General features: G+C 39.3%; 1 pseudogene; it reads left to right on the forward strand.

The window, feature by feature from the left end:
• Window positions 1–4,523: 4,523 nt before the first annotated feature.
• On the forward strand, window positions 4,524–4,678 carry LOC125395148 (U1 spliceosomal RNA; annotated as a pseudogene).
• Window positions 4,679–24,120: the final 19,442 nt, after the last annotated feature.

The following is a 24,120-nucleotide window of genomic DNA, read 5'->3' on the forward strand; positions in this document are numbered from 1 at the left end:
ATTTTTCAGGGTAGGGGTGGGGGAGGTCATGAGGGAAATGGGGTAGATGTGGGAAGACAAGGAGGTGAGCATGATTGGGCACATGATGTGAGATCCCAAATAATCAATTAAAAAAAAGAAAGAAAAAAGGAAGAAAGAACTGGTAATTTAGTAGATGTCTGTTCTGTGCAGTTATCACTACAGAGCTTTTAGCCATGGTCACTAGACGTTCTTTCTCCTCTCCTGTCCCAGAATAATTTATCTATCAGCATGTTTAGCAGTGGGAAACGTGGGGTGTATAAGACACCCATGCAGTAATGAGGAGCAGGCTGCATTCACCTGGCTAGCTTATACCCCAAAATAACAACACACAAATTATATTCATTTAAGCACTGCCTGGCCCATTAGTTCTAGCCTCTTATTGGCTAATTCTCACATCTTGATTCAACCCATTTGTAATAATATGTAAGTCACCATGAGCTTGTGGCTTACCAGGAATGATTCAGCATGTCTGACCTGGCAACTTCATGGCGGGCAGCTCTCTCTCTCTCTCTGCCTCCTTTCTCCCAGCATTCTGTTCTGTCTACTCCACCTATCTAAATTCTGCCCTATCAAAAAGCCAAGACAGTTTTTTTTATTTGACCAATGAAAGCAACACATAAAAAGAAGACCCTCCTACACCACACCCATAAGTCTCCAGCTTCTTCTCTCTGGTTATTCATCACATTCTGACTTCACCCATGGCAGTGCTATGTATTACGAAGATTTCAGGTATTAATTCTATGCATCTATCTCCAAGTCTCGATGGCCATGTCCACAGTTTCATGCTCTGCAGATCCCTGGGTCAGTCCAGCGCTCACATTCATGCCAGCATTCGTTCAACCACCAGGTGCTGCTGCCCCATCTTAGCTGATCTGTGTTTTCGCCCTGTTTACCAACAAACCTATAAGCCGCAGATACATCTTTAACAGTCTCTAGCTCTGCCTCTTCTTCCCTCACGGGTGATTGATTCTAAGCCCTCTGAGATCTGCTTCTGGAAAAGCCTCTAACCTCTCTTCCCATCACTGCAGCTGCTCATTTCCTGAAGCTAGCGACCTCTAGATTCCTCTATTGGTCTCACGACTGACTTACCATTGGCTTTGTGTTTCTATCCTCTCTGCTTTTCTTATTTGTTCCAGAGACTGTTCTTTATCAAAGGGTGGGACATATTACCAACATTTCACACCAGTGCCATCACAATGAATTAAAAATCATGGTAACCTTTAGCACCTTCAAGCCTTTCTAACCCTTTCTTTTTCCCTTTGAGGATTCTGGCACTGGTCATTGAACCTAAGGACCTCACTTTCCATTTTCTCCCTAAACCAAAGAATAAAGCATCATTTCCCAATCAGAAAGTGTCGCTAGGAATCTTCGTGGATTTGATTAGGCCTCTATGCTTCCTGGATGTTGTTCATGAGCCTTGACTTCTCTGTTCATCTTTTTCCTTTAGTTTGTCTCAGGTCCAGCAGAGCCTAGGTGGTAAAGGAGTAGCCTTGACTCCTCCAAATGAAACAAATGCCTTCTTTTCTGTGATATTGTTACTTTATTCATATCTGTCTACAAACCCCAGAGCGCTACCATAGAGTATACTATATGTGCCCACAACTCTTGAGCTCTTGGAAACAGGAGTGGTGTGTTTTATAGTCTTAGCATCCCATGCAAGAAGCAAAAGTCCTGGTATTTAGAGGATTCAGCAAATATTTGAAGAGAGAAAAGGAATAGAAAGCAAATTTATAGAAACCGAACCAGAATCAACAGTGCATTATTGCAGATGAACAAGGACAGAGCAAATGGAAGATGTAAATGCTAGGTATTTCTACGAAAATCCTACCTTCCCTTTTCCAAGAGCTATTATCAGGACCCCATCTTGTTCCTCTCCAGGAAACTAAATGGTCATGTTTCCAAAATATTCATTCGTCCTCATCCTCATCAACATATAGAGAGCTTTCTATAGTAGGAAAAATGGACCGCCTTTTACTCAAAGAAGAGACCATATTACATTCTTTAGAAAATTACATCAAAATCCGAAGGAAATAAATTACTCCTCTCATTCTCTTTCACATCTCGGAAAATGTCATTAATTCTAGAATGATTGTCAGAAGGAGTCAAGTTCAATCACCAAAGACTGCCCAAGCCAAGGTATTTAAAGCTTCGTATATGTGTCGGAAGAGAATGGTTACTGCTCTCACACAGGACCCATGGTTTGTTTCTAGCAGCTACATGGCAGCTTATAACTGTAGAAACTCCAGCTTCTGGGGATCTGATGCCATCTTTCGACTTCTGTTGTTCCTGCACACATGGGATATAAACACAGAGGCACAGACAGACAGACAGACAGACACACATACATACCACACGCACACACACACACACACACACACACTCACACATACACACACTCACACATACACACTAAAATAATGAAAAACAGAAAAAGATTTAATATTCTCAGTATTGGGACTTAAACTGAACACTCAGGTTTACAGAGAAGATGTTAAATGCATCTTTTCACTCTGGCTTGTATACCCTAGTCTGGTCCAGGAACTGCTATGTGTTCTGACTCTTCCTACATCATTCCATTGCAAGTATTAAGGACCACACACAAGAGACACCGATAAAGCTCCAGTCCTCCTTTTAGAGATGCAATGACCGAATTACCCACATGTAGTAACTGAAGTCAGGATTTCACTTCAGGCTCACTTTTACAGCCTACTCTTTCCCCACATTTAACGAAGCTTTATTCTGTGATCCCCATATAGGCCGATCCGAAAGTCTGTTCTTTCTGCAAGTTCTCACTCTTGCCTCATTTTTTATTTAAGCTTGATCTCCAAGTAAGACATCCTTCCCTCCCCTTTAGACATAATTGGGTTATTTCTTTGGAGAGAAGCCGAATACCCTCTAAATCTTAATCTCTCTACCCTAAACCGCGTCAAATATCTGTTTGCTTCCTCAATTTATTTTGTCCCAAGCTGTCGCCATCACAACATCCTCGCTCCCCTTCATAATTACAGATTGTACCCTCCGCTTACTTCCCTCCCAGCACAGTGCAAATGTGCAGCAAGGGGGCTATTTAACAACAGAGGAGCTTCATCCCTGTGGGAAGGATGGGCAAAGACAAAGCCTTCTGGCTCCTCTTGGGCTTTGTTAGTAGTGAAGGCTCAGTTGACAGTGTTTTCTGAGAGCAGAGGGAGTCCTTATAGGGAGAAGGCCCCCATTCCCATCAGAACATCACAAGTAGTGATTTGGGACAGCTTTCCTTGCTGGGGACAGTTAGGGTGTAAGGGTTTCTGACCCTGTCACTGCTGCTAATTTTAGGGAACATTGCTTCTGCCATGTGTTTGTGACAGCAGAGCGCTCATCACTGTCTCCTGAGCGCAGCCCACTGGGCTCATTATATTATTATGGGCTTACTGTCCCAACGAACGTCCTTCACTTGCTGTCTCTTTATCATCTCTAAGATAAACAACGAGGAGCTGAGTTATTATCTGATCACTAATTAAAGTGAAGTACATCAAATGCACAGAAAAGCATACAACAAGGGAGCAAACAGCCCTCTTCTAGTCAGCTTCGAGTTTCCCAGTGCGCCCTAGTTTCCTGTTAACAAGTAAATACGTCTTTTTAGAATCCCCGTCAACCCTTTTTTTTTTTCATCTTCGAGGAATCTGCTTCACCAAACCTGTTATTTATCATTTGTATCCATGTTTTACCAGGTAATTGCATCTTAAACACTTGCCTTTTCAAAAATACGTTCATAGGTTTTTTTTTTTCCATTCACTGTTATTCTGGGGTTTCTTCATATTTATAATACGAATGAATGAGCTCTTTCCTTAGTAACAACCCTTTGCTACATTACACTGTCCATATTTTATTCGGTATTCTTAGCTAATTCCTTATTTTCAAAATCACCAACTCTGTGTTGCCACAAAACCGTTTGTGTGCATCTCATTTTGTACCTGTTCAAGCATTTCTCTTGGGTGTCTTCAAGGGATGTAGTTGATGTGTTGATGCACAGAAGCTGCAATAAACCACATCTCACAACGCTCAAATACAAATGACTACTTAATGCTCCACAATGTCCTGCCCTTGAGATCATCTGATCTGTACAGTCAGAGTAATGAAAACAAAGTCTGTTTTGTTTTGAGTACTGCAGTTGAACTCAATATAGATTGACCTTTTGGGATTCTTTTCTCTGTGTTTCTTGTTTAAATATTTCTCTTTAAATATTTTTATCCTTATTAATTTGAAATTGTTTCCTGACTATTTGGAATATGTACTTTCTGTCAGATCTTTGAAATGTAAATGTCTTCTAGGTGATGCTTTTTTTTTTTTTTGGTGTCGTTAAAATACCCCTCTTCTCTTCTTTTGATGGTGTCTTTGCATGTTGCTCAGGCTGGTCTTGAGGTGCTGGATTCCTTTTGAATACCTAGAACTATACGTATATGCCACAGTACCTAGCTCTGAGCAATGCTAAGTATAAAGAAAAATCATCCAGAGAGTATAAGGGGATACTTACCTGGTGGCAGAGATGCTGTGATTAAGAAGGTGGTTTTCCCAGGGCAAGTCTCATCTATTACACTTGGATATGATGATTCTTGCAGTGAACTGGAAAACTTGACTACATAATTTATGTAGGTTGGGGTTGAGCTCATGCTCTCCTTTGATTAAAAACATGAAGTGGCGGGGCACGGTGGCACACACTTTTATCCTAGTATTTCAGAGGCAAGAGGCAGGCAGATCTCTGAGTTTGAGGCCAGGATGGTCGATAGAGCAAGTTCCATGTCAGAAAGGGATATACAGAGAAGCCCTGTCTTGAACTTCATGACACAAAAAAATTATGAAGGAAAAAGGAAAGTATAGTAGACTTATATAGGTTTCCTCATTATTAATATCTAACATTAATGTAGTATATTTGTTATATTTGTTGAATCTTTATTGATAAACTATTGTTAACTAAAGATCATTATTTATATCAGGACTTACTCTTTGCTTTGTACAATTCCATTCATTTTGACAAATGTAAAAGAATTTGTCTAGTTATTATGCTATTGAGAATTTATTGATTTCACTGCATTTGAAGTACTGTAAGTCCTATATATTTATTCCTTTCCTCTCCACCTCCAAATTTCTGGCAATCACTGATTATTGGCTGTCTCTATAGTTTTGTCATTTTTCGAATGTCATAGAGTGCAATCATATTTGAAGCAGCCTTTCCAGAATAGCTTCTGTCACTTAGGAAAATACATTTAAAGAATTTCTCTACATTTTTTTGTGGACCCATAGCATGTTTATTATCAATGAATAATAACATTCCACTTTATGGCTGTATCACAATTTATTTTATCAAGTTAGTCTTTGAAAGGCATCTTATTTGTTTCAAACTTTTGACAAATGTTGTCCTATAGATATTCATGTGCAAGACATTGTATGGACATCCAATTCATTGGCGTCAATAGGAAGAACCTATGTTCAGCTTTTCAAACTGCTACACTCTCATCCAAAGTGCCTGTAAACCTTTGTGGTCCTCCAACAAATGAGCTAATCTTGTACCACATTCTTGCCAGCATTGACTGTGGTTATTCTTATATGTGTCTTGGACCAATTTTCTTTTCCTTTTCTGTAATTTACAGTTGTTTTGATATTCAGGCCCTTGCTGATTAGGAAGAGTACTCATTCAAAGGCTGACTAACACCTAAAGACAGCTAGAAGCTCCTCTCTTGAATGAGTCTCCTTCCCTCCCTCCCTCATTCCCTCCCTCCTGCATTTCTCTCTCACTCCCTTCGTTTTTCCCTTACTCCCTCCCTCCCTTCTTCCCCCCTCTCTTTTGAGACAAGGTATCTCTGTGTAACCCTATCCTGTAACTTGCTCTGTACACCAGGCTGGCCTTGAACTCAACAGACAGCAAAAAGCTGTCTCTGCCAGGCTTTTGAGCACTTTCTTTATAGAGTGTTCACATTGAATGTCAATATTCCTGTGCCCCAAGCCACCCAGTGCCAGGTATGAGCTAAGTCAGGCCAGCTCCTGTTCCCCGGAGCAACTAGAGCTGTTATCTGTATGTCAATTCTAAACCTGTCTGCCTTAAAGTGTCTGTTTCTTTGTGCTGAGGTCACAGCCAGTGTTTTTGCATATGTATCCCTTGTTCCCTCTGCTCCTTGCTGACCTAGTGTCCCCCATGTGGCCAGGCATAGTGTACCATGTGCCTCCTGCTTCTAGGATCTGAAAGTATAAAAACAGCTTTTTTTTTTTTTTTGTGGTAGTCATTTCCATGCCTGCGTGTCTTAACATATCTGATTAAAACAAGTCCTTGTACATTTAAAAATACACATAGTAGCATCTTATTGTTGTTTTAATTTGCAGCTTTGTACTGATATGTGCTGTTGAACATATTTTCATATGCTTATTTACCATCTGTAGATCTTTGATGAGGTGTCTGTTCAGATCCTTTGCCCATTTTTTAATTGGATTGTTTGCTTATTGTTGAGTTTTAAGCGTTCTTTGGATATTTTGATTCTAAGTCCTTTATCAGATATGTGTTTTGCAAAAATTTCCTCCCGGTCTGTGCCTTGTCTTTTCATTCTTTAAACAAGTCTTTGGCAAAACTGAAGTTTTTAATTTTAGTGAAGTCCAACTAATCAATTTTCTCTCTCCTCTGCAGCATGCTTTGTGGTGTTATTTCTGAAATGTCATTGTCAAACTCAAGGTCGCTTAGATTTCCTCCTATTTCTGTCATCTAGAAGTTTTGCTGCTTTGGATTTCATTTTCCTTTGGTTTTGCAGTTGGGGTGGAGTCATCCTTTGTGAGAGCGCTAAACGTCCTGCCCAGATGTAGGTTCTTGAATGTTGAAGTCCAGTAGAACTTGTTGAAGAAACAAGTCTTTTTTCTATTGGCTGTTCCTTCATTTGTGTTCAGATAGATGTATTTTTTCTTTGCGTTCTCTTTTCTGTTCCATTAACCTGTTATTTTCCTATTTTTCATTTTGGGTACAGTAGTTCTTTAGGAAGATTTGGAGTTGGGTAGTGTCAACTACTTGGACTGCATTTTCTTATTCCAGTAATTCTGTATCTTTTGCCTTTCGATATAAAATGTAAAAGAGTTCGTCAATATTCATTTAATAATAATGTTGTCATTAATTTTGTGATTACACCTAATCTACATGTTGAGTTAGAAATCTTTGACTTTAATGACTTTGAACCTTCTATCTATGAACATCTTTCTATTTATTTAGCTATTTGAATTTTTCCCCATCAGAGTCTGAGGTTTATCTAAAAAGGGTGTGGACCATGTTTTGTTATGGTTATAATTTATAACTACATATTTCACTTGGAGAGTATTAATGTAAATGTTGGTGTGTTTTACTTTCAGTTTTCTTCCAAATGTTTATCACTAATACATAAGGAAGTACCTGACTTTTGCATATTATTAGCCTTGTATTCTGCAACCTTGTATCAGTTGAGTATTGGTTCCAAGAGAGTTTTTATTTCTTTGTCATTCATTCTGCCACATCACTCGCAAAGACAGTTTTATTTAGCATTCCAATGTTTATAGTTTTTGTTTCCCTTTCTTATTTCACGGGGTAAGATATCTCATGTGATGTTGAATGGAAATGGTGGCCAGGACTCTCGTTCTTGGTCACAGAGGGAAGCATGCTGTTTTCAGTTAAGTTGCATGTGAGTTTTGAGAGTGAATTTGCATAATTTATATGATAAAAATAACCTTACCTGGCTGAATATATGAGAAAAGGGAAAGAGTGGTGCTCTGACTCAGTGTGTTTATTCAAGATGCATTGCCTTCTGTCCCTCAGACAACTCCTTGTATTTATAGGTGACCTCTTGTCACTAGTAGACCAAAGAAGAACAAAAATATCAATCTCATTTTAAGCTGATATTGTCCAGAGTTCACCATGGCAGTCTTGCGACCCTACACAGGACTGACGTAGGACAGCAGAATGTAGAGTTTAAGGATAGTCATGGTACCACAGTCAGTGACAGAAGCTGTGCTTCTAGGTGTCCTTCTCTCCCGGTATAAGATAGAGAATGGAAGAAAGCCATGCCCCTTCCACCCACTGGCGGATCTGGGAACTGTGGAACCAGACTGTTGCTCAGGAGGCTTCGGCTGTGGTGGCAAAAGAAGTGTGTGTACAACTCTTTCAAGAACGGTCTCAGTGACCAGGCAAAGATGGCCTTTCCTTTTAAGCCTGCTGTTCAGCCTCTTTCCCACTAGCTGCTTGGGGTGGCTTGAACAGGATGATATGACAGCAAAGGTGTAAGGGGGAGAAGTTGGGAAGTTGTATTAGAGCAGGTTAAACAATAATCACAAGCAGGCCTAAAATTCACAATGGCTGGACTAGAACAAGCATGCACTCATGGTGCTCAGCACTCTCTAAGGTTCATTTCTCTGTGAGGTGGGTGGCCCAGGCCCACAAATGACTTCCATGTTTACTGGAATTTCTGTTAGAATTTCTTAGTGAATATGTAAGAAAATATGGTCAGGGCAGTCTATTTAAACACCAACAGAATTCAATAGTTGCCAAGCAAATACAATTAAAACTCGCCTACAGTCCTCCAAAATTGTTATTCAGTATAAGTGACGCCTTGGAAAAGATTTGTGACATGTTTTGAGGTTTTCCATCATTTTAAGTATCCCATCTACGCCTGTAGTGTTTCACAAGATTCTGAAGACACAGCGACGCTGGTAGAAGAGTCTTTATACTTTTGTTGTGTCTGCTGAACTGGCCACTCTTTTAGAATGACTTATTTTTCTTTGATTCCCCAAACCTAAGGCACTAAATACTAGGAAGAATCAAAAACACAGAGGTAGGTACAATAGTGCCTTCTGCAATGACTGCGCTGGGGAAGCTGGAACCACAGTGCTGTTAGCTTGAGGTCAGCCTTGGCTACATAGCGACACTGTGTCTCTATTAGCAAGCTACGAGCTGCACAGATTCCCCAGTGGTAAGAACATCTGCTGTAGAAGCACGAGGACCTGAGTTCAGTCCCTGCGTTCGTGTCAAAGCAAAGATACCTGCAAACAGCCTAGTCCATTGGCGGGTGGAGACAGGGTTGAAGTAGTGATAGGCAGGAAGTCAGGCAACCACCCCTAGTCTCTAGACATGTGTGCATTGCTGCACACACACACACACACACACACACACACACGAAAAAAAAGGGAGAAAACATGAAGACATAAAGAAATCAGGCAACTCCATCCTAGAAAATTATTTATATTCCTGCTAGAGAATGTAAGTGGATGCCATGAGACAGATTGCCACACGGAGAAAGTTGGAACGAATAGGGCGAATGGAACCCTGAAGTTCTGATTTGGCAAATGCATTGTCCTCTATGAGTTAAACCTGGTTAGCACACTGAAACCTTTTCTTTCTCATGACTATTTAGTTCATGGTAAGAGGAGGTGGTTCCAGTCTCTAGATGGGGTATCCGAAAAGTAGCATAAAAACACAAAGAAAATGAACAAATCTATTTGGTGAGCCATCTCTTTGTAAGATGAGGGAGAAAGGTGCTTTAAGTCTTACTGTATAGAAATCGCTAAAGGGGGCAGAGAGAAAAAAGCTTCCTCGAAGCATTAGGCAAACTCAATTTGCACATAAATTAGAAACTAGTAGCAGCAACTTAAAGAGTGGTAAGAAAAGCTACTGTATCAGCAGGTTTACAATGTAGCCAGTTGGGTATCTTGACTGAGTTATAAATAATGAAACCTCAATCTGTTCTTTAAATATATTTTATGAATAGTTTAGAATGTTCAGAGCTCACATCATGGATTCAGAAATAAAGTCTAATTAGCTGAAGGGGAATGCACTAGAATAAAAGCATTCTGACTTCATAAACATTTCTTTTATGGTTGATTAAAGTGGGTCATGCTCACACTGAGAAAATATTACTAATTTCTAATTTCAGGTTAAAGTTCCATCATAAACTCCAAATGACATTTTAAGAAAAGCTTTTTTTATGGTCTTTGTGTGGCATGAAGGATATTTTCCTAGTCTTTGCTTATTTGTTGGAAGTACAGACAAATAACTCATGAACAAATTTCAAAACCAAATTCCAGTCCCTTCTTTAATATTATTCATGAAAGGAATCCTGTATAAGTAATATTTAAGAATCACCACTGTTTATGAGTGCAATAGATCTTTTTCTGTGTAATCTGTTAAATCACATCCACATATATACAGTCAAACTTGCAATATTTACAAGTCTAAGGATAGTGCCATGGAGCTTCACATCACGAAGATTGTCAAGACTTGTGACGGCTGTAAAGCATCTGTGAGTAGCATGACTCATATTTGACTTCCTTGCAGTGTATCTTCCATTGGAAAAATATAGCTTCCTAGGCTGAAGGAAATTGCCATAGGGGTATAATATATATTGTTAGCTCAGATATAGTATACATTGTTAGTTATTCACCATAAATCTGTCACCTCCTCCTCTGGGAGACAAACGCTTGTCTACATTTTCCAGCCTGTCTTGTAGCTGGGTGTGGACACGTGAGTTCATCTTAGCCAATGGAACGTGAGTGATACCTACTTTCTAGAGGTGCCAGTGTCCACAGACCCCTACCAACGCTCCCCCTTGCTCTTCAAACTCTTTGCTTACAGGGTACAGATGACAGTTAGACTCCTGGACATCGGAGAGCCACAAGATAGATTATTCCATCTTGAAATGATGGACACTCAGTCAGCTGCCACAGGAAAAGCAAGTCTAGCAAAACTGGCTCAGCCTTGACCTCCAAGAAACCACTTTTGTGTGTGTGTGCGCGTGTGCGTGCGTGAGTGTGTGTGTGTGTGTGTGTGTGTGTGTGTGTCTGTCAGTACATGGAGACAGGCATAGATATACACACACATACACACACACGTTTATTTTTTATACACTTGCTTTTAATACTGACTCTGTGTTTCATTGGGTTTCTTTCTTACTGCTTAAAAAAAATAAAGGAATTTTAGCTTTGGTCAGTTGAATGCTGAAGAGTCAAGGAAGTTACACAGTATGACTTAGGGATAGGTGGAGCTATATTTCTCAGTTATCAAGTTCCTAAAACTTCGCGGTTTTGAAAACTCAGGTTCTCATATGATAATGGAAACATACCTGTTTTAAACAGTTTTCCCTTCCATGGAGAACCCTTTTCTTCCTTCATTTGTATGCGTGGTTTTGTTTGCCTGTGTTTCTCCTTGCTGTCGCTGTTATGCTAATGCCATGCCATTGCTGTCTGGAACGCATTCAACTGCACACACCACTGACTTCGCTTTTGTGCAGAGAAGCAAAAACCTGAGACTTTGGCAATGATTACAATCTTCTGCTCAGTGAAGAAAGGCACAGATTTAGATACATATATACAAAAAATAAATAAGTATGGTGATAATCTTATTAGCCTTGATTTTTCTCATCTCTTTTGAATCTATGTTGTGCAAGGAAAATTCTGGCAGGTGGTGGTCAAATTTTTATTTGTTACTGATTTACTGCTAACTTCCAGAAAATGAAAGGGGGAAACTGCTGACATGGAAGCAGACCAGAAACAGCAATTTCAAAATATTAGTGTGCTATTTGCCAAAATGGAAATTGAGTTTTCTTAAAGAGTAGTTATTAAACAATTAAAATGCATGATATGATAATATAAATTGTGTATGGGGTATATATATTATTTATTGTTTAATGTTTTATATTTTTAAACAACTCTGAAAGAAAATTTCACATCTTGAGAGAATATTATAGATCTCTGTGTATTTCAATATTTATTCCTCAGACAGCAGAGGAAGATTTTTTTTTATATAAATCCTAGATCATAACTTTAGCACTTGTGTGTGAGTAGATAAAGGAGTGTAAAAGTAGGTATAGGCTATGAGACTAGGTAGGAGACCAGGAGAGGAGCAAAAGGTATTGAGGAAGAAGGGTGGGGCGGGTACAACAAAGGGACATCAGTGACGTAAAAGCTGGATGTTCAAGGGAGACAGACCAGGAGAAGGAAGGGAAAGAGAAGCAAAACTAATGGATAGATCTAGAAAACATTACACTGAGTGAGGTAACCCAGACCCGGAAAGACAAATATAATATGTATTCACTCATACGTGACTTTTAGACATAAAGCAAAGAAAAGCCAGCATACAGTCCGCAACCTTAAAGAACCTAGACAACAAAGAGGACCCTAAGAGAGACATACATGAATCTACAGAAGAAGGCGAAAAAGATAAGATCTCCTGAGTAAACTGGGAACATGGAGGTCATAGGAAAAGGTAGAAAGGGAGAGGGGAGGAAGGAAGAGGAGTGGAGAAAGACTTATAGCTCAATAGAAACAATAAAAAGAAAAAAAGAGTCCTCTGATAGGCTGAGTCTTTTGCCAGAATCTCTTCCTCTTTGGGGAGGCAGTTCTGGAAGAGAAAAACAAAACAAAATACATACCCTCACTTTTTAAAAATCTACCACAATGAAACCAAATATTTGTATGCTAATTCGAAAATAAAAACAAATAAAAGAAAGAAAAGAAACATGTTAAGAGGAACAATAATGTGCCCCAAATACTCCATACTGACACAGGTTTGAAACAGACACACTCAGCACTTCAGGGTCCACGCAGATTCCCCCTGACAAGTTGGCAGTGAGAGCTGATTGGTTAGGTGTTGTTGCAAGTCTTAGAGTGGAAGCAAGGAGAGATGTTGGTTGGAGGTAATGGTTGGCTGTGAAGGCGTGCAGGAAGACATATGTCTCTTTCAGTGATAAATCTGCAGCTTTTCTGAAATAGTTTGAGAAAATCTTATTTCTCGTTTGACTTTTATATTGTTACTGCATTACAATTAAGTACAATTTCCCACACCCCACATTTTTATTTAGGACTAATAAAAGTCCACTTGCTTCATCTATGAAAGAAAACCATTCTGTACTTTGTTTTAAAAAGGTGAATTATTTTCTGGCCAAGCAAGGGAGTTAACTCTCAGATAATTAAGACATGGGAAGGATTGAATGGCACACATTTTAGTTCCTTAGTACCAGATATTTTAGGGCTCACACTTCTGGATATTTAAAAGGAAACACATTTTTTGTTTCTTCTCTCGTGTAATTAGAATTCAGGGGAAAAAAAACCCAAAAAGATGAGATTGGGTAACCGTAATCTAAAATGGATTATTAGGTGTTTTCCAAAAAAGTGTTTGGAATTCTCAAACTGTACAATAGCTCTAGGATTTCACAAGGCAGCTTCATTTGAGTCCTTTATCTCAAATTAGAGATTTCTTAATATTCTTTGTAAGACCGGACAGGTGCAGGCTGAGACAAATGGTATTTAGCAATTAGACACCGGAGCACATTTTCAAGGCTAAAAGTGATGGCAATGTGTTCACATGATGCTTCGAAGTAGTGCTGTCCACCTGAGCTTTCTGCATTGAGGAAAACTTCCTTTTTTGCTGTCCAATATGGTAGTTGCTAGTCATAGACTGGCTTGAAATGTACACAGTGTTACTTTACTGAGTGTGTAGTTGACCTATTTTGGATAGTCCAACATCAGAGTGATTACTAATGCCGCACTGCCATGTCTTTTTGTAACTTAAGCCCATGAAAGTCTGATGCACAGGGCTCTAGCCTCTGGGAGAATACACAGGAATCATGTTTTCTCTCAGCCGACAGTACTTACTTTTCATATTTCCAGTTGGATTGCATTTTCTTAATAATTCTGAAGTAGAAAAAAATATTCTGTGTTTGAATACGGCCATTTAAGAAAATTGTTGCTACCGTTTTCTTTCTGATTTAAATACTCAAACCTATCATTCATTTCCTTTCAGGGAGAAATTCACTTTCAGATTTCTATCCAATGATTGGGAGTCATGCCTCAGAAGCCCGACAAGTTTCACAGGAGAGCATGTGGACATATTTATTGGCTACCATTGGGGATAATAAAATGGACAAAATGAACCAAAGCTAAGGAAGTTCAGGCAGCATGTAGTCTTATTATTTTGCAATATAAAAGAAACCCATCTTATTGCAGACCAAAAAGCATTTTGCAAATTCCCCAAACAAACATAAATAAGAGAAGACACATAAAACTACATAACACCTTGAAATACTGCTCAGCAGTGGCGGGAAGCATAACGGTCCAGCTTTAAGTCGTTATGTTGAACATATCTGGTGCATGAAAAGAAGTCAAAAGTTACAGGAAACACGCATTTGCCCTCATGTGAAAGTCTCTCATTCCCACAATTACAGCCAGCCTGATCAGGAAGCCGCCATGTGCACAGCCCCAGGATGTACCACAGACAGCAAAAGCCATATGTGAGACATGTGTCAGTCTAAGAGTTCCAGGGAAATTCTGCTCTCCAAGAGGATTCATGCTTGGCTCACTGTTGATAACGTGTGGTCATCAGAGGGCGAGGGCCCAAGTTCTTCAGAATGGAGTAATGTAGTTACAGGTACAGGTCTATATCTGTGAAGAATAATAAGATATGTTCATGCATGTGAGTACACATATGCTCTAAGAACCAGGAAATGAGAGACAGACTGTGCTCAGAAATGTATTTTTAGAATTCTTTTTTCTCCTTTTTAAAATTGATTAAATTTGTTCCATGGCAATATTATACATGTGTAGAGTGCATTCGATTTCTCTCAAGCGATCATTTAATATTATAATGAAAGGACTATAAATTAGTTGCGTGGCAATTTCATACATGTATTACATTAGATTTTTCTCAGGTAATCATCTAATGTTATAATGAAAGGAGTAACCATCCTCCCAAGTCTCAGGGAGTGCTGTGGAAGAGAAGATGGGGGACATGCTGAAGTGCTGTCTTCTGACACAATATGGCTTTCTTACTCATGAACTCATAGTGGCTGTGGATATTTGCCGAAGATCCAAATGAGATCAAGCAAGACCCAACGTGGATGGGAAAGAGTACCCTACCTCTCATTGAGGAGCTTTTGAAACAGACAGCTGTTGAGGAAAGGAGAATCATTTTTCTTTAGGGCTATGATGCTTGATGTTTGCCCATGATATAGCACATGACCCTACACCCACATACATATGGATAGAACTGGTGGGACTTAGTGGGTAAACAGATAAACAAACAAAAACCAATAGGAAACAATGCAGAAAAATCATCATGTTGGAATGGGGGTATGTTAAAGAGATCTGAGGGAACCGGGAGTAGGGAAAAGGGAGATATTTCATTGCATACATGTATGACATTATTAAGTAAAGGAATAGATACAATTTCATTCTCTAATGTCCATTTTCACCATATTAAGGATCAAATGAAGTCAGTGAGAAGATGCTGTGTGACACATAAGGTGGAACTCTTTGATGGCAGATTGCAGGGTGTTTGTTGGAAATCCCTGGATTGACAATGCAATCCCTTGCATTGACAGTCCAACATGTACACACGAGAACATACACCAATTCCAGCTAAACCAGGGGATATCACCAGGGGTGAGTAGCATTTTCAGATGTGTATAACATGTACATTCCTGTGTGTGTGCCAATGCATGGGAAGGCCAGATGTCAGCCTCAGCTCTCTTCCTCAAGCACTCACCACTTAAGTTGTTTGAGACAAGGCCTCTCATTGAACCTACAGCAGATATTCTCAACCACTGGGTCGTGAACCCTTTGTGGGTCAAACAACCCTTTCACAGGGGTTACCCAAAACTGTCAGGAAGCACAGATATTTACATTACAATTCATTAACAATAGCAAACTTACAGTTATGAAGTAGCAATTAAAATAACTTTATGGTTGGGGGTCACCACAACATGAGGAATTATGTTAAAGGACTACAGCCTTAGGAAGGTTGACAGGCACTGACCGAGAACCTGTTGTCAGACTAGATTGGCTGGTCAGCAAGCTCCGAGGACCCTCTGGGTTCTGCCTCCCCAGGACTAGCACCACAGGCTACGCACCACCTTTAACATGGGAGGGAGAGAAAATCCAAGCTCAGGTCCTCATGTTTGTGCAGCACTTTCCTGGAATTTTTGTTTTATGGTTTTCCTTTAGAAACTTGTGAGTGACCACCACGTTCTGGTGTTACTAAAGTTCTGTCAACAGGAACTGTGTAGAAAAATAATCGGGATGGGTTACATCATGAAGTATTCTTATTTACTCTATAAAGTGCAGGGGACAAGACCAGAGAGCTCTCTGCTGGCTTATTGCTATTGTTTTATTGTGATCAAAGATGTGCAACATAAAACTTGTCATTGAATGCTCTCGGTCGAACAGTTCATTATGCTAAGTAAATTCACATTGCTGTATAGTAGGTCTCTAGGACATTGCCATCCTGCAAAATGGAAACTATAGCTCCATTCAACATGATCCTGCTATATTGCCCCTTAGTTCTTGGCAATCAACTTTCTACTTTCTATTTATTTGATTTGACTACTGGAGATTTGAGTGGTATCTGTTCCTCTGTGATGGACTTATATCACTTAGCATATACCCTCAGTATTCATTCATGTTTGCAGTCTTTGAGTTCTACGATAAAATAATGCAAGGGGGTGGAGGGGCACTGTCTGAGCAAGAAATAACTTGTTTTGGTGGACACAGGCTTCCTAAGGAAGAACACTCTGGAAAAGAAAAGAAGATAAAAGAAACTGCTGTGTCGTGCCTGGGAACAGGATTCACCTGTATTGGGTAATGGGTGCAAGCACAGATCTGTAGGCATCAATGGCTATTGTCATGATCAATGCAAATAAGTTCAGGAAAAAAAGGTCATTGTCTTCTGGGCTTTGTCAACTATGTGAACAGCTAGAATTTTGTCTGAAGAAGCTGGTGGTGGGGAATTTGAAGCCTTTCTGTGGAAATGAGACATAATACATGCTCAAGAGATAATTCTGACTTTAAACAGAGAGTGAACAAAGGGTTGAAAAGTACAGGTTTAAAAAAGTAAGCGCAGGTGTCTTGGCTGGAACGGCAGCAGGCAACAGCAGATGCTGGCGTGGACGAGGCCAGCCTTCAACTTTGGGCCTATAGATCTTAGAAGGTGGCAGGCTGTCCAAACACTGCACGGAAAAATCAATGGAGGGAGAAGGCAGGAACATGTGTGATTTATCGGGCATATCAAGCCTTTACTAAATGACTTCATGACTCCCTGAGTTAGGCTTTTGGATATTCTATCCTGAAGGTAATTTAAAAACAGTTATCACATCCATTTTTAGAGGAAAAGAAGAGAAGGGAAATCCATTTTTAAGAGGACAGCGTGATTTTTGTTTTGTCTATAGGGAAGTTATATTTTCCATCTTTTTTTTTTTTAAAAAAAAACCTGAAAAAGCTTTACAAGAAATTGATTTAATTGAAGCTATTGTTACATACTGCAAATATGTTTGGTTCATGCCACGGTTCCCAGAAATTTATAAATGGGTTCAGAATGTTGTTCAGGCACCAGGAAATAAACCTCCAAGCTATTTACTACCTCCATGATATATAAAGTTTGCAGTTTTGATTTTGTGTGATTATGTTCAGCAATGGTGACCTTTACAGGCAACAATATTGAAGTGTAATGAGGAGATGTTTGATCACTGGTACACAATGAAGAGTTGGGGCTACTTCCTCATTTCTTCCCGGAATTCGTGAAATTCAACTGACAGGCTTTAACCTTTAGACTGCTGAAGTTATAAAATGTATAGGGATTTAGGCTGTTTATACAACACGTTGGATATATGAAATTTTTAGACACCGCAGCTTCCTTTATCATCTGGTAAAATGATTTTGTATATTTAATAATATCCGTCATTGGAAACCATGACAGGCTGCACTCGGGTGGATCACAAAGTCTATGAAGTCTAGTTTGATGAAACCAGGAGTGGGGCCATGGAGTCTAACAAACAGAAGGCAAGTGTTTCCCCAGACCAGGCATTTTCAAAAGAGACAGAGGAGGATTTTCTGTTCTGTTTCTTTCCTCCTCAATGGTAGCTTAGAAGCTAGGCAAGGATAACTCATTCATCTGTGTGCTAGAAATTGCATTCAAACTCCATAACGCTTTAAATAAAGGAAAGAGAAGGACTAGGCATTAGGGAGTTTGAGGCTGTGATGATCAGGTTTAAGCTCCAAGGTGTAACTTTTGACGAGAGGGCTGATGAGGAAGAAAGGAAAGCAATGGGGTCTGGACCTCCAGACCTGTGGCCCCAACAGGACACTATGAGAAATATTCCTAAAGCAGTTGGTCCCAATTCTTGTTTAGGAGGCCTTGTACTAAAACCACCATTTCTTGGCTAAAGCGATAAAGACTAATTGGCAAGGAAATCAACCTCTCTCACTTGGCTACAGAAATTTGATTTTCTTGTTAGAGCTTTAAAGTGCACAAACCTGGATGAGCAATTTCTAAATAAACCTCGAGAAGAAGTGTGTTAATGACTGGAACTGACTCTGTAGGAGAAAGAGAACTTATCACTGAGCTATTAGTTTGATGACACACATAAAAAGGAAAATAAATGACTAAGCAATACAATCTGAGTCTTTTTCTTGTTTTACTTTGACATAACAATGCACCAATTTCAGACATCAACACTCTTGCTGGGATGGTAACACTATGGAAAACAAAACAAAACAAAACAACAATAACAAAAAAATGTGTTCTAAATGCTGAGTTACACTGAAGGATACCAGTTCCGAACCCGTCAGCATGGTCCTTGGCTTTTGCACCTATTTCTTTTGAAAGCAAATTCAGGTACTCTTTGTCTCTGTAATCTTAGCTTTTTGCAGTGTCTAGAAGCAAGGCGTTAAAGTTAAGTTTAATGAATGGGTAAAGAAATAATCTAAGTTTATGATTACCAAGGAACAGTCAAAGAACTAAGCAAATGACGTGACAGGAAACTGCATTTTGTAATCACGTTGAAAAAGACGGTCATATGACCTAAGCTGACTATTTCCTAAAAGATAGTTAACTGGTTCAATATATAGAAAAGATGGAACCAAGCAGTTGCTTTGAAGTTTCAGTCTATTAGGAAGTGATTCCAAACATTTAAAACTCAAGGGAGCAAAATTCAAGGGTTAGTTGGATGAAGATTTGGTGAGCTATGGAAATGTGGAGGGTGTTTTCTCTGTTTTCTGTGTCCTTTAGAATTAACTCATTTTAAAGTGTGTGTGTGTGTGCAACAGTTGCACGTGCAACAGTTTTGTACTTTAAGAAAAAGGAACTTACCATCTAAATTCTATGTTTCTACAAATTTTAACACCTCAGAACAATAAGTTAACTTCAGAGAGCTAGGTGCAAGCGTCTCTGATACAGCTATTGCTCTCTGCTAATGGACCTGAAGGATGAGCTGGCCAGAGTAAGCCTCACAATTTACCTTGCCTAGGCCTTCTGTGGTTCTCAGCAGAAATAACTCTACCTTGTCATCAAAGTGGCAGTTCATCTTATGTCTATGGATACGGTGTTGTCTTGGAGCATGAATTCTACTTGGTCTTAGTAATACAAACTCTGGGTAAATGCTGAGAGATCAGAAAGACAAAGGAGAAAGTCACAGCCAACTCTTATCTCGCTAACGCCTCATCCAAAAAAAAAAAAAAAAAAAGGTCTGAAATTCTGTCTCCTTCTGCTTTATATTCCTCTCTGTGCCTAGCCATATATCACTTCCTGCCTGTACAAATCTCTAGACCTCTTTGGTTAACTAATGGCTAGCTCTTCCCTCTTACCTCCAGGTAAGCTTTATTTGTTTAAGCACAAACAAAATACCACCACGTTGTCTTACGTTGTAGATTTTTCTATGATGAAGTACTTACACATGGAATAAGCCATGAAAGGCTTTGTTTCCACTGTAGTACTGCTTGCTGTTGTTATCACATTGCTCTTCAAGTTTGTTGAGAGGACAGAGACAATCTTGTTCCTCAGAGGTGTGAAGTCCTTTAGATTGGAAGGGGAGGGAGTGACCAGAACCTCTCTTGGTATTTTTATTTATTTTATTTCTTTCTGGTTAGAGAAATTATTCTTTATAATACTGCATTCGACAAAAGACCTGTGAAATAAACATGTAGTAGGAACCTGTTTGCAAGTGAGTAGATATCACTTTGGTTCCATTTGGAGTCTGAGAGGTAAACATAGAGGGATTCTTGCAATGAACCATTCTCTATTGTTTGATTTCTCTTAAACTGGAGTTGCTATTAAATTTCAAACATTACTTTCAATATTAACAATTTTGAAAGTTTTGAGGATATAGTAGCAGCAAGGCTTGATCTTTGTTTGAGGGATCATACAGACTTTGAAGGGTGAGGTCCTCCACGGGACCAGGCCTCAGCAAGCAACCTTCGTGGACCAACTTCAGGCCAGCAATCTCTCTGTGGGAGCAGGCCCAAATATGGAACACCCATGGGAGCAGGCCCGAGTCAGTGACCTCTGCAGGAACAGGTACAAGGGAGCAACCTCCTAGGGAGCAGACCCGAGCCAGTGACCATTGCAGGACCAGGCCTGGGCAAGCAACCTCCAAAGGAGCAGGCCAGAGCCAGGGACATCACTGGAGCAAGCCGGAGCCAGTGACCTCTGCCAAAGCAAGCCAGGGTCAGTGACAGCCACTGGAGCAGGCCTGAGTCAGAGACTTCCACTGGAGCACAAGCCAGGAACCTCTGTGGGACCAGACTCAGGACAGTGACCTCTGCAAAAGCAGGCCCAAACCAATGACCTCAGCCAGAGGAGGCTTGAGTGAGCGATCTTGCCAGGACCAGGCCTGAGTTAGTGACCTCTGCTAGAGCAAGTCAGGACTGGCCATCACCTTCCCAGCAGACCCAAGCCAGCAACCCTTGTGGGAGCAGCTCCAAGCTCGCAACACACAGGAAAGCAGACGCAAGCAACCTCTGTGGGAGCATACCCCATGCCCAAACGACCTCTAGGATTGCATAGCAAACTCTGGAAGGGCTGAGTGACCTCAGGAAATGCCTTTTACCTCCGGGGTGACTGGAACCATGCCCCCAACTCCACCAAGAGGATCAACCATATGAGCTTTGAATCCACTGGCACCTAGAAGAGTGATCACCAGGAAAAGAGGGGTAGACAAGGTAAGAACACACTCAACACCACAAAGAGCATCATGACAGCAACAAAAACTAGTGAATTTACAATAACAAGACTTGAACACTCCAACATAAATGAAGCAGAAGAACATGACATAAAAATAACTTTAGGAGAATGTTTGAGGCCTTTAAAGAAAAATTAAAAAAAATCTCTCAAAGAAATGAAGAAAAATACAAACAAAAAATTAGAAGAAATCAACAAATCCCTTAAAGAAAACCAAGGAAAAGTAATCAAACAGGTGATGGGGAACCTCAGCCAATCACATTCTGCTTAGGGTGTGTCCCCCTTGGGCCACACAAAGAAAATAAAAGATCGAAGTGCCCTTGCCACTTCCTCTCTTTGGCCCTGCATTCCCTGGGACCATTGGAACTCTGGTGTAAGTTTTCCTTCCTTCTGTTTATTAAAGCTGTATCTTTTATATTAAGCTAGTCTGGTTAATTTTTAACTACCGATCGACCACACCCCTTCAAACAGGTAAAAGAAACAATTCAAGACTTGAAAGCTGAAATAGAAACAATAAAGAAAACAGAAGCTGAGGGAATTCTGGAAAGGGAAAATATGAGAAAATAATTAGAAACCACTAATGTAAGCATAAATAGCAGAATACAAGAGATGGAAGAGAGAATCTCAAACATTGAAGATACAATAGAGGAAACAGACTCATCAGTCAAATAAAATGCTACATCTAACAAAAGCTTAACACAAAATATCTGGGAAATATGGGACACCATGAGAAGATCAAACCTAAGAATAATAGGGATAGAAGAAGTCTCAATATTGAACATCTATGCCCCAAATACAAAGGTCCCGTCATATGTAAAAGAAACACTACCAAAACTTAAATCACACATTAACCCAACACACTAATAGTGGAAGACTTCAACACTCCACTCTCACTACTAGAAAGGATGGCCAGACAGAAACTTTACAGAGAAATAAGGAAACTAAAAGATGTTATGACTCAAATGAACTTAACAGACATATAGAACATTCCATCCAAACATAAATGAATATACCCTCTTATCAGCACTCATGAAACCTTATCAAAAATTTATCACATACTAAGTAATAAAGCAAACCTTAACAAATAAAAAAATGGAATAACACCATGTATCTTATCAGATCACCATGGCTTAAAATTAGAATTCAATAGCAACACTAATTTCAGAAAGCCCACAAACATATGAATATTAAACAGTGTTCACCTGAATCACGAATGGGTCAAGGAAGAAATAAAGAAGGAAATTGAAGACTTCCTAAATTCAACGGAAATGACCACACAACACACCTAAATTTATGGAACATATTGAAAGCAGTGCTGAGAGGAAAATTCATAGAACTAAATGCCTACATTAAAGAAGAAGATGGAAAAAATGTCATACTAATGAGTTAACAGAACACCTAAAAACTATAGAACAAAAAGAAGCAAGAAGAATTAGATGGCAGGAAATAATCAAATTGAGAGCTGAAATCAACAAAATAGGAACAAAGAAAATACTACAAAGAATCAATGAGACAAAGAGTTGGTTCTTCAAGAAAATCAAGAAAATAGACAAACCTTTATGCAAACTAGCCAAAAGGCAGAGAGAGAATATCCAGATTAACAAAATCAGAAACACAAAGGGGGACATAGCAACAGACATGGATGAAAACCAGAGAATCATCAAGTCATATTTCAAAAAACCTGTACTCTACAAAATTGGAAAATGTAAAGGGAATGGACAATTTTCTGGATAAATATCATTTACCAAAATTAAATCAAGATCAGATAAGCAAATTAAATAGACCTATAACTACTAAAGAAATAGAGACAGTCATCAAAATCTACTAACCAAAAAAATAAAAAATAAAAATAATAAAAAAACCCAGGATCAAATGGTTTCATCTCATAATTCTACAAGATTTTCAAAGAGATAATACCAATATTCCTCAAATTGTTTCACAGAATAGAATCAGAAGCAACATTGTCAAACTCTTTTTATTAGGCTACAATTACCCTGATACTCAAACCACACAAAGACATTACTAAGAAAGAGAATTACAGACCAGTCTCACTCATGAACATTGATTCAAAAGTACTCAATAAAATATAGGCAAAGCTAATCCAAGAACACATCAGAAAAATCACCCACCAAGACCAAGTAGGCTTCATCCAAAAGATGAAGGAATGATTCAACATACAAATATCTGTCTATGTAATCCACCATATAAACAAACTGGAAAAAAAGACCTCCACATGATCATTTCATTAGATGCTGAAAAATCCTGTGACAAAATACAATATCCTTTCATGATAAAGGTCTTAGAGAGAGCAAGGAGGAAAGGAACTTACCTAAACATAATATACAATAAGTCAACAGCCAATATCAAACTAAATGGAGAGAAACTCCCAGCGATCTGACTGAAACCAGGAACAAAATAAGTTTCTCTACTCTCTCCATATCTATTGAATATAGTACTTGAGGGTCTAGCTAGAGCAATAAGACAGCAAAAAGAGATCAAGGGGTTACAAACTAGAAAAGAAGTCAAACTCTCACTATTTGCTGATGGTAGGATAATTTACATAATCATAATCATAATCATAAGTGACCCCCAAAAATTCTACCATGGAGCTTCTATAACTCATAAACACCTTTAGTAATGTACCAAGCAAGTAAAAGACTAAAAAAAAAATCAGTAGCCCTCCTTTACACAGATGATAAACTCTGATGATAAATCAGAGAAACATCACCCTTGACAATAGCCACAAATAACATAAAATATCTCAGAGTAACTCTAACCAAACAAGTGGAAGACTTGCATGGCAAGAACTTTAAATCTCTGGAAAAAGAAGGTGAACAATGTAACATGAAGGCCAGCTTGTTGGAGTTTCTGTCCTGCCCACAGGCAGCAAGCCCCAAAAGAAAATCACACAGAAGTCTCCATAAGTTATAAGCTGATTGAGCCATTAACTCAGGCTTCTTATTAGCTCTTATGACTTATATTAACCCATTATTCTGTTCTATTTTAGCCATATGACTCAGTACCTTTTTCAGCTGGCAGGTCACATTCTGCTTCCTCTGTGATATGCGCAGGACTGGGAGGAATCAGCTTCCTCCTTCCCAGAATTCTCCTGTTCTCATTGCATCACC

The sequence above is a fragment of the Myodes glareolus genome, chromosome 21 (assembly GCF_982192425.1).
Source record: "Myodes glareolus chromosome 21, mMyoGla1.1, whole genome shotgun sequence".
NCBI lineage: Eukaryota > Metazoa > Chordata > Mammalia > Rodentia > Cricetidae > Myodes > Myodes glareolus.